Source organism: the organism of the source record quoted next, unplaced genomic scaffold, assembly GCF_019419815.1.
Source record: "Pyrus x bretschneideri cultivar Hongxiangsu unplaced genomic scaffold, Pyrus_bretschneideri_v1 Contig42, whole genome shotgun sequence".
NCBI lineage: Eukaryota > Viridiplantae > Streptophyta > Magnoliopsida > Rosales > Rosaceae > Pyrus > Pyrus x bretschneideri.
Window position 1 is genome coordinate 1,256,703 of NW_025999746.1, and position 11,300 is coordinate 1,268,002.

An 11,300-nucleotide genomic window follows, 5' to 3' on the forward strand; every position below is an offset into this window, starting at 1 on the left:
TGGCCTATATATAGGGTGGATTATGGGCTATAATTCACACACCTTTGAATTCAATATCTTTCAATTCAAGTTTGCAATGAATTCCAACTTTGGATCTTATCCAATTCCAAATTGGAGGAACAATGGGCGCATATGAGATGAGAAGATGAGGAGTATGATGAAGAAGATGAAGCATGGCGCAACACACAATATGTGGCAACCATGGCTACAACGATGGTGTGTCATTCAACTGAAGAACAACCTCAATGGGGTGGCTCTGTTGCTGGTCACTTTTACAAACCACGAAACAGAGTGATGACGCATGCCAATCTGATGAACAACTACTTCAACCCCAACTCGGTGTACACAGAAGATGATTTCAGATGTCGCTTCTGGATTAGGAGTTATGTATTCGAGCGTTTACTTCATGATGTCTAGCAGGTCAATCTATCCTTTCAACAAAAGCTGGACAGAGTAGGTCGCCTTGGTTTCTCACCTCATCAGAAGGTTACTGTTGCACTACGAATGATGGCCTATGGCTCCCCAGCTGATTCGATGGATGAAACATATGGTATGTCTAAGTCTACATGCCTTGATACTCTTTTTGAATTCTGTAACACGATTGTTCAGCTTTACAAAAAGGAGCACCTCCACAAGCCAAATTAAGAAGATCTAGACCGGCTCATTTGCAAAGCTAAAGATCGTGGGTTTTCGGATATGATAGGGTCATTAGACTACATGCATTAGAATTGGAAGAATTGTCCCATCAGATGACAAGGAGGCTTTGGTGGAAGGTTGAGAAAGCCAATTGTTGTGTTAGAGGCGGTTGCCTCATATAACACATGGATCTGGCATGCTTTCTTTGGAGTCCCTGGATCCCAAAATGACATTACAATTCTTGGGTGTTCACCATTTTTCAATAACCTGATGAAAGGTAAATCACCTCAACCTGACTACTACATCTACGAGTGTTAGTACAATATGGGGTATTACTTGGCAGATGACATCTACCCAAAGTCGGTGACACTTGTCCAAGCAATTCCAAACCCTACGAATGATGCTGAAAAGTGGTTTACCTTACAACAAGAGGCATATCGGAAAGATGTTGAGAGAGCTTTCGATATTCTGCAAGCATGGTGAAATATCATCAACGAACCGACAATAGGGTGGAGTCGAGAAAATTTGGACTCCATCATGATGTCTTGCATCATATTACACAACATGATTATGGAGGATGAGCGAGATTGATATATTGATGGAGAGTCTAATGACGACCAAGAGGATCCAAATAGGTTAAGAAGGGCTAGTGCAAAAATATATGATAGGCCTAATTTACCTTTGAATCCAAGAACTGGTAATATTTTTTTAAATGAGTACATGAGGCGTTATAGGATGATATGCTCCCATGCCACAAGCAAGTACTTACAATAGGATCTCGTTGCACATCTTTGACCAAAAGAAGCATGGAGTAGACGTTTAAGTTTTATGTTGTTTAAGTTTCATGTTGTTAAATGTTTTTTTTTTATGTTGTATAATTTTTATGTTGTTTAATGTTATTTAATGTTGTTTAATATTGTTTAATGTTGTTTCATGTTACCTAATTTAATTTAATGTTGTTTAATGGCATAGGAAGTTATTGGAAAAAAAATAGAATTTTAAAATTAAAAAAAAAATTGTAAAAAAAAAAAAATTCAAATATAACGACTCGTTGACGTCAGCAACTAGTTGTTGCATTCAAATTGTGGCTTGGCTCGAGGCTGGCTAGTTGGCTAGCTGGGTTGGGCTAGCCGGTTGGCTCTTTGGCCCTTTGGTCTTTTTTTGTCCCGTGGGGCCCACGACCCCTATGGCCTGACCCTCGGTTGGAGATGGTTTTCGGGCTATTTTTAGCCCTTTGGACCCTTCGGTTGGAGATGACCTTAGAGTCAAACCAGTTGCATCTAATATTTGATCTATGTATGATTGTTGTAGAATATTGGTTTTAGGAATAAATTGACTTCAAAACTGGGTGCACTAAACATCAAAGATGATTTGAATTTTAATACTGTTTATGGTTTTAGGTTGTGAGGTTAGTATGTGAAATGAGGATTTTGAATGAGCTAAACTCTGTAAATGAGATTGTGTGAATGTAGGATACTCCAAATTTGGGAGTCCAAGAGATTTATAAAACATTCTTCATGGGAAAAGAATGTGAATAAACAATCCCACTAATTTGAATTTGGTCCACAAATTTAAAAAGGGTAAATTACACAGAACTATCTCAACTATTGGGTCATTAACAGTTTCATACCTCGTCTTTAAAAAGTTAAAAACCCACCCCATGTTCGTCTTCCTCCTATCCCTCGCCCCCCGCTTAACCCCCTTCTTCCCTCACCCCCTGCAACCTAGAAAGAAAGAAGAAGAAGAAGAAGAGAAAAAAAAAAAAAAAAACCCACCTAATGTTCGTCTTCCCCGCCCTCCCCGCGGGCCCAATCCCCTTCTCCCCCCACCCCTTGCAACCCAGAAAGAAAGAAAGAAGAAGAAGAAAAAGAAAAAAAAAAACCCACCCCATGTTCGTCTCCCCCCTCCCCACAAACACTCAACAAAGATAGTTTTACCCCACGACAGTGGAAGCAGATTCAAAGGTTGAATTCGTCTTGTCATATTTATTCCTCCCCCCCCTCCAACCCCCACCCCTTGCAACCCAGAAAGAAGGAAGAAGAAGAAGAAGAAAAAAATAAATAACCCACCCCATGTTTGTCTCCCCCCTTCCCATCCCCTGTAACCCAGAAAGAAAGAAAGAAAGAAAGAAAGAAAGAAGAAGAAGAAGAAGAATAATTAAAAAAAAAAAAAAAAAAAAAAAGCCCATATTCATTTTCCTTGACCCCCTCTTCCCTGCAACCTAGAAAGAAAGAAAAAGAAGAAGAAGAAGAAGAAGAGAAAAAAAAAAAAAAAAAACCCATCTTTATCTTCCCCGACCCCCTTCCCTACAACCTAGAAAGAAAGAAGAAGAAGAAGAAGAAGAAAAAGAAAAAAAAAACCCATCTTCATTTTCCCTGAACCCCTCTTCCCTACAACCCACCCATTTCTTCCTCTTCCCGTCTTCCCTTTCCCTCCTCTTCTGCACCCACCCTCACACCCACTAACTGCAACCCAAAAAAAAAAAAAAAACCATCTTCATCTTTCCCGATCCCCCTTTTCCTGCAAACCAGATCCCGTATTTCGTCGATTCCGCGGGTGGAGAAATTGGGCACGGAGAAAATGGGGGGAATGGGTGTGTAGAGAAGGGAAGACGGTGGGTGCAAGGATGGGTACGGAGGGTGGGTGCAAGGGTGGTTGTGATGGTGGGTAGGTGGGGACGAGGAGGGAAGGGGAAGACGGGAGGGGGAAGAAAGGGGTGGGTTACAGGGAAGCGGGGGGTCGGGGAAGATGAAGATGGGTTTTTTCTTGTTTTTGTTTTGTTGTTGTTGTTGTTGTTCTTCTTGTTTCTTTATGGGTTGTAGGGGGTGGGGGAGAAGGGGGTGGAAGGGGGGGGGGGGTTGAAGACGAACATGGGTGGGTTTTTTTTAATTTTTAATTTATTATTATTATTATTATTTTAATATTTAAAAAATATTAAATGATTTTTTTTTAGTTTTAATAATATTTTATTAGTTTTTTAATAGAAAGTGTGCCACATCACAAGCCATATCAGCATTTAACGGAGAAATTAACAGACAACTGACAGAAGGTATGAAATTGTAATAAATTCGTGGATGAGGTATGACATTAAAACTTTTTAAAGACGAGGTATGAAATTGTTCATAACCAATAATTGAGGTAGCTCTGTGTAATTTACCCATTTAAAAAATAGAATAATTTTTCATCTCTCTAAACATTTCTCTGATATCAAAAGTCTAGGATTTGAACTGATGCCCTTTTAGTGAGTCCTCCTGAATTGCATTGCTTTATCCTAGGCATTGCATTTCAATTGGAACTTGGCTATTCAACCAACGCGTTCAGGGTTGTTTGGGTTTAGGGTGATAAACAATTATAAGTTGGAAATAAGGAGAAAACAAAGAAGTAAAATAAAGTGGACTCATAAGCTAATAATCATTCTAAATTCTAATAATATGTGTAACTAATAAAATGAAAATTACAATAGTCTGAGTTCACATAATTTGTAGTAAAAATTGCAATGCATAGTCTGAAGATAAATAATTGAGTTGACTTATTATGAAATATTTGTGCATGGGTAACCACATTAGGTTGAAATAATTGAGTTGAATTATTATGAAATATTTGTACATGTTCTTATACCAATTTTTTGTTTTTAGATAAAATATTTAAATCTAGAATTGTGTTGGACCAGACACCTTTTTCTGACCTAGCACATTTAAATCCTTAATCTATGATATTGGTAGAGATAGATAAAAAAAAAAAAAAAAAAATGTATTGTCTCTACTATTTACTAGAACCCTTTTTGGCCATATTTGTCAACCAAAGAAGGTTAAAGTACCATGCTAACCCTATTAACAAAACTAAACAAAAATAACCAAAATAAAACTTATGGGTAATATATTAAATTACATAAAAAATAGTTTTACTGTTTTTTTTTCTCCCTCACAGCCAGGTAATCATATCATTTGTCATTATTTTTTCTCCACCTTCCTCTCTCATCCACGTTATTTTTTCTTCCAAATAAAATTAATTTTCAATGAAATAGTTACCCCAAAAACAGTCACTAATATGAACAACTTCTTTAATGATCAAAACCGTGTGAAAGTCGCCACCAAAAAGTTTTATTGACTAAAACCCTTAATATTTCTGTCTTTTGACACATGCATAATATGTATACAATTGCTAGTAAGTGTATGTGAGGAATACATAAAATAAAAAGAAGGAAGATTTTTTGAGGAAAAAAATTCTAATTAAGATAACAAATTTGATGAATATCCAATTAAGAAAAGATAGACGCAAACACGAAAAACGAATTCCAAAAATACTTGTATAAGACAATTGCTTACTTAGTTAAAGGGTGATTTTGTACAAAATCAATGAAAAATAATATTGACAATATATAAATAATATTTATGTTAATTATAAATAGATCAATCATTGACACACCCCGACCAAAATCAAGGCGTGACAGCCAGGGGAGTGGATCCTGTAAGCCTTATATGTATATTCCTATCTCTACCTAGCATGAGGCCTTTTGGGAGCTTATTGGCTTCGGGTTCCATTGGAACTCCGAAGATAAGCGAGTTCGCGCGAGAGCAATCCCATGATAGGTGACCCACAGGGAAGTTCTCATGTGAGTTCCCAGAAACAAAACCATGAGGGCGTGGCTGGGGCCCAAAGCGGACAATATCGTGTTACGATGGAGTTAAGCCAAGAATGTGGTAGGGGCCTGGGCTGGGATGTGACAATTTTGTATCAGAGCTAATCCTGGCTAGATGTGTGTCGACGAGGACGTCAGGCTCCTAAGGTGGGTAGATTGTTATATCCCACATCGCCCAGGGGAGTGGATCCTGCAAGCCTTATATGTATATTCCTATCTCTACCTAGCATGAGGTATTTTAGGAGCTCACTGGCTTCGGGTTCCATCAGAACTCCGAAGTTAAGCGAGTAGCGTACGAAAGTAATCCCATGATGGGTGACCCACCGAGAAGCTCTCGTGTGATTTCCCAGAAACAAAATCGTGAGGGTGTGGTAGGAGCCCAAAGCGGACAATATAGTGCTATGGTGGAATTGATCGGGCCCGGGCCGGGATGTGGTGGGACCCGGGTTGGGATGTGACAATCATATATTATGATATGTAAATGCATTTAAAATAAACAAAATTTACAAAATCTGCCACTATAGCTGTCACCCGCCCTAATCAACACATCTTTTCTCATATTTTTATATTTTGGAATAGGTCAATACGGATTCAAACATTGCAACGTAGTGTCTGTTTTCGAATTCTGTTTTTTACATTTGGATTCAGATATTGCTTGCACTGTCCATTTCCTAGTTCTGTTTTTTCCATTACTTGATTTTTACATTTGAATTGAGGCACTAGAATGTAGTGTTGTTTCCTGGTTTTGTTTTTACATTATTTTTACATTTGTATTCAAACACTGCAATGAATGCAGTGTCCATTCCCTGGTTTTGCTTTTTTATGCAGTATCTGATTTGGGCTTGATTTAAAATATGTTGAAATCCAATTTGTCTTTCCTCCTCCATCCCAAACCTCTAACCCAACAAAAAAACCCAAAAATCAACTTGCACGTTCCAACAAGAAGACCCAAATGGAAAATAAACTGATTTCAAAATTTCCATTCTTTCTTCTTCCTCCATCACTTCTATGTGTATGAACTCAATCAACAACACCTTCCCATCTTGATCTCTCATTGCTATTATGAAATTGATTGACAACTACTTGTCTAGCCAAGAATCGATGAGATTAGCCATAGATAAATGATATTTAGTGGTGGATTGATGAGATGTAATAGTCGACAGATGGTGATGAGATTTTCGTGCCCACTACTACAACCCAAGAGATTTTTATTGCTGGGCTTTCAAAGTATGGATTCATGGCTTGTATTGATTAATCAACGAGAGAGAAGGAGAGAGAGAGGCATTTGGTTATCTTCATATGCAGAAAAGAGAAAGGATTTATGGGAGAAATAATCATGAACCTTTTTATGATTTAATTTGGGGAAAGTTTTTTTTTTTATAACTTTTTATATGGGCTTGAAACCCATGTAACATTAGTCGTTGACCTATGCCTAATTAACAAAAATATTTCTTGATTAGATCTAAAATAAAAATTGACCATTAATATATATGGTGTTGTAGGCCTAATTTACTGGATATATAAAGGACAGAGAGAGGGGGTACGGTAATAGTAGAGAGAAAGAGAGATGTGTAATTATGAGGTGTGTTCTATTACACCCCATTATGCCTTTATTTGTAGTAGTAGGGAAGGTTAATTCCTTACCCTAATAGGATTACAACTCTAATAGGATAATATCTAACCCTAGAGAATATTCCAAGATATCCCTAGATACACTAGGATTTACTCAATCACATTCCCAATCTAATAGGACTGCAACACTCCCCATTGAGTGTGTAAATACTCAAACAAATGGCGCATCAGGTCTTCAGCTGTGAAGTAAGTAAAATTGATGAAGTCATCGGCATAATGAGTGAATGCGAGTCTCAAAACAACGGAAGGATGCATAAAAGGTAAAACTCACAAAATCTCGCTATGGTAAAACCTAAGGTGGGATAAAAACCCATAGAGTAAGGAAAAAAGTGAGAAGTCGCATTAAGTCAAAACTATACATCTTTTGGACTCAAGTAGAAGCTCTCAAGGGTATGACCAGCCCAGGATGGGTACCTTGTCAAAACCTAGTTAGGATGACCAACCCAGTGGGAAAAATGCTCCTAATCGTAGGGAAAAAAAAGTACATTAAGATCAAGTGAGTGTACTTTTGGATACTCCCCCTAAGTTTGACAGAACTTCCAAATGAGAACTACAAGCATCGCACATGAATAGTTAGACATACCAATTCCTCGGACAAGCTTCTGGAAGGTTGACTTCGGCAGTGACGTCATGTAAAGGTCGGCAAGGTTGTTTGGGATCGGCTTGCATGACTTCAATCTGTTGATGTTTTGCTGATGTGATGTAGACATAATATGTCTTGGCGTTGACTTTGCTGATGTATCATGTCTTAATCGGGTTGATACATGTGACATAGTCTTCATGGATCATCATCGGGACTCAACGATGGATGAAAACAGCAAGTACTTCGAATATGCTCAACAAGAGCTCTCAACCATGTCTCACGTGTAGCGTAATGAAATGAGGTGAGTCTTGGAATGTTTTGAAGATTTCGTAACTAAGGTCATATCATGGACCTTCAAGATATTGCGATATCCCTAACAAATAAAGACATAACCATTCGGGATTTGCCTTGTGTGGGTTTGATAAGTAACCAATGTCAACATAACAACAAGGAAAACATCATTCTGAGAATCAGGGGGGTCGGATCCACTTGAGATGCGTTAGGATTAGCCCAAATCCATAATACCTTTCAGGGTAGCGGAAAAACGTCTTTAATACCAATTCAATGGTTGTGTGTAGGCGCAGTGCTGCATCTTTACCAATAGATCAACAAGGAATGAGATGTCCTATCTAATGCAATAAGCTAAGTACAACAAAGTGCAAAGTTGAACATAGATATGGAATTTTGGATTCCATAACCTCTTCAAGGGTCTTCTTTGCATATAGTGTATGAGAAATCATAGGTATACTTAAAATGTAACACTTTCGGGGTATAGTTTGACTGGTTGTCAAAACAATGCTTAAACTTCAAGTCAAGATGAATTTTCCCAAGATCCATCATCTCAAATTCCATCTTCAGGTGCGAGGCAGTTTTCTCAAGCTCTTTTAGAGTCTCAATGAGATTCATGTCATCGACATAAACTGTAACTCTAGTAATTCGGAATAAGACTTCATAGTTTAACATGCAAGGGCATTCATTCATATCCCCGACTGATCAAATAATCACTTAGATGGGTATACCATATCCGCCAGATTGCTTTAATCCATAAGTAAACGCCTCAAACGAGTTGAGAATGTGTTCTGTGGTTTGGAATTATTTGAATCAGTCCATGTAATTCTTTGGAAACTTACATCTAAATCTTTGTATCAATATCCCATGGAGAAACATTGACAACATTTCATAATGTTGGAATCAATCACAGGGCGTTTGAGAGAAACCTTGCACCATAAAACGTGCATCATATCACACTATTTCATTCATCTCATTATGCTTTCTTTCCCACTAGTAACACAACAGGGTTACCTTGGGCAGTGTAGGAACTACGGGTTTAAACACACATTGGTAAGGAATTTAACTTGGATTGTAATTTCGGTTGTCCAATCAGTTCTAAATTGTCACTAATCAACATACCACAGTTCGATATCGTCGCTTTTCATTTATGTCAGTAGATACCATATAAGTGAAAACATCATCGATGATAATCTCATTCTAATTCCATCATCTCATCCAAGCTAATATACTGGTCCAAGAACTTCAAGTCTTGGGAGTAATCTAGATTAATCTCCTGAGATGGAAATGACTTGAGACAACGATCAAGTATGGATTCATTTTGTGTCATGACCTTCCTTTTTGAGGGAAGTGAATCCCATGAACCGAGTGATCTGTCATGCTTCAGGCTGAGACAGATTGATTAGCTATCCGTTGGTGTACCAGACTGTCCAACATGAGCGGCCAAAATGTCCAACAAGGGCGGCACACCTTTTGGGGATGTTGACTTGACGTCCTTTAAGTATGTCTATCCTTGCATGCATGTTTGCAATTGATATATGATCTCGTCACTTTAGCTAGATCAGAGGAATACACTTGGAGCAACATTCTGAAAACTAGAATTCATCGCACTTGCTTATCACACTTGTGCAGTATGAGGATTGGGATGAGACATAGTGGGCAACATCCACGCAAATTCACGCCGTTCTACAAGAACGTTGGCATTCTTATCTCCCCCCAACGGCAGAAAGACTGTCTCATTGAAGTGATAATTCGCAAAATGAACAATAAAGAGATCGCATGCAATGGGCTCTAAGGGAGCTAGTATGAAGGAGAATCATGTTTGACAAAGATTCACATCCTTCTTTTGATGACCCATATTGGTACGTTGCGGTGACACAAGTTAGCATATGGAATACACACCCAAATGTGTAAGTATGAAATGTCAGGTTCATACCCAGTAACGAACTGTAATGTCGAATAGGTTGGGTGTCAATAGGCCTTAAGGCAGACCAACATAACAACGTACAAGATTGTATAGCCTTAGGCAGAAATCGAAAGCTTGGTACGTTAACCAAGGTTTGAGTGATCATTGAAATTGCACTTTATGATCACTTTGCGAGGCTATTTGGAGTGAATATGGGAATTTGATGTTCAATTATAAACCCAAAAGACATGCAATACTTATTGAAAACCATCGATATAAACGCTTAGGCATTATCCAGTCTTCCAGACTTTATGGGATAAGTAGGGTGGTGAACCCTTAAAATCGACCAGGAGGTTTAATAACAATGTGTGTGGACAAACATGTGATTAGTTTGTTGATTCATCAACCAAAATCATAAGTATTTATATGGTCCACATTTTGATTAGATTAGTCCAAATATATTCCCTTGAATCTACTATGAAAAAAACATGATTTCATATCTTTACGAGGGACGATTTAGAAAATCAATTTCTCAAATAAGCGGGCTTGGCAAAGTGTGCTTGTAAACACATGATCCTTACTTGGGTTAAGGAGATGTGTCATGGCATAATTGTTCGACCTAAGTGTCCTAAATGGTTGTGCCAATGCAAGTAAACTGCTCAATCACTAGGCTCCAGGCCAGCCACATATGGCCTGTTACCAGTTGGGAGACAGCCTATTAGCACCAAAACAAAGTTTCAGGCTCATTTTTGGAGGAGGTACAAGATATTTCACTCTATTTTCCATCAGTGGTTTCATTCATGATCATTGTTCTCTAGAATATCCTTAAGACTCAACGACGTTCTTCCGAAATAAGGAGAATATAAGGTCTCTTAAATGGTAATGTAGTACCATTTATACAACGAAAAGCGTGCCAATACTCTTAATCAGGTTGGATAGACTTGAAGTTGTTGCTAAAGATGTGATTTAGGTATAAAGTTAGTATACGTAGTATTGCATTCATCCAGACAACTAATTTTCCCACATTTGCACCTAATCTCGTATTTAATTGAATTCAGTCACATGTTTTAAGAAACATGATTCAATTAACTCATATTCGAGGACAATATCAATAAGATTATCCATAACTAAAACAAACACCAAATGTGAATCCAAGAATGTAAAGAAATGTTCGCAGAGTAAATGGTTTACTAAAGGGATTCAGCCAACAAGGCCATCCATGTTAAAATTCTGCTCTTCCAATGATGTTTGGTGGAGCAAAATTAGTCTCACATATTGACTACGAGAATGGTACTCCTCGACGAAATTGGTAAAGGCACGAACAAGTGCATAACCAATGATATATTCTATTGAGACGGAAGTAGATTTTGCAGGGTTAAGGTTTTGGAATATTATCCCTTATTCTTGAAGTTTTAGGTATTAGGTGCCAAAGATCATGCTTTAGGCATGTTGCCATACCTTGGTAGGCCCTGATTCTTCCATATATTGTAAAAACAAACTCGAAATTGGATTTCGAGAGAGATGGACCAAGACTTGAATTAGGTAGGCTCCAGCTAAAGCTGGAGGGGTCTATTTGGTAGGCCTCTGCTGAAGCAAAGTAATACCATTCGGTGAGC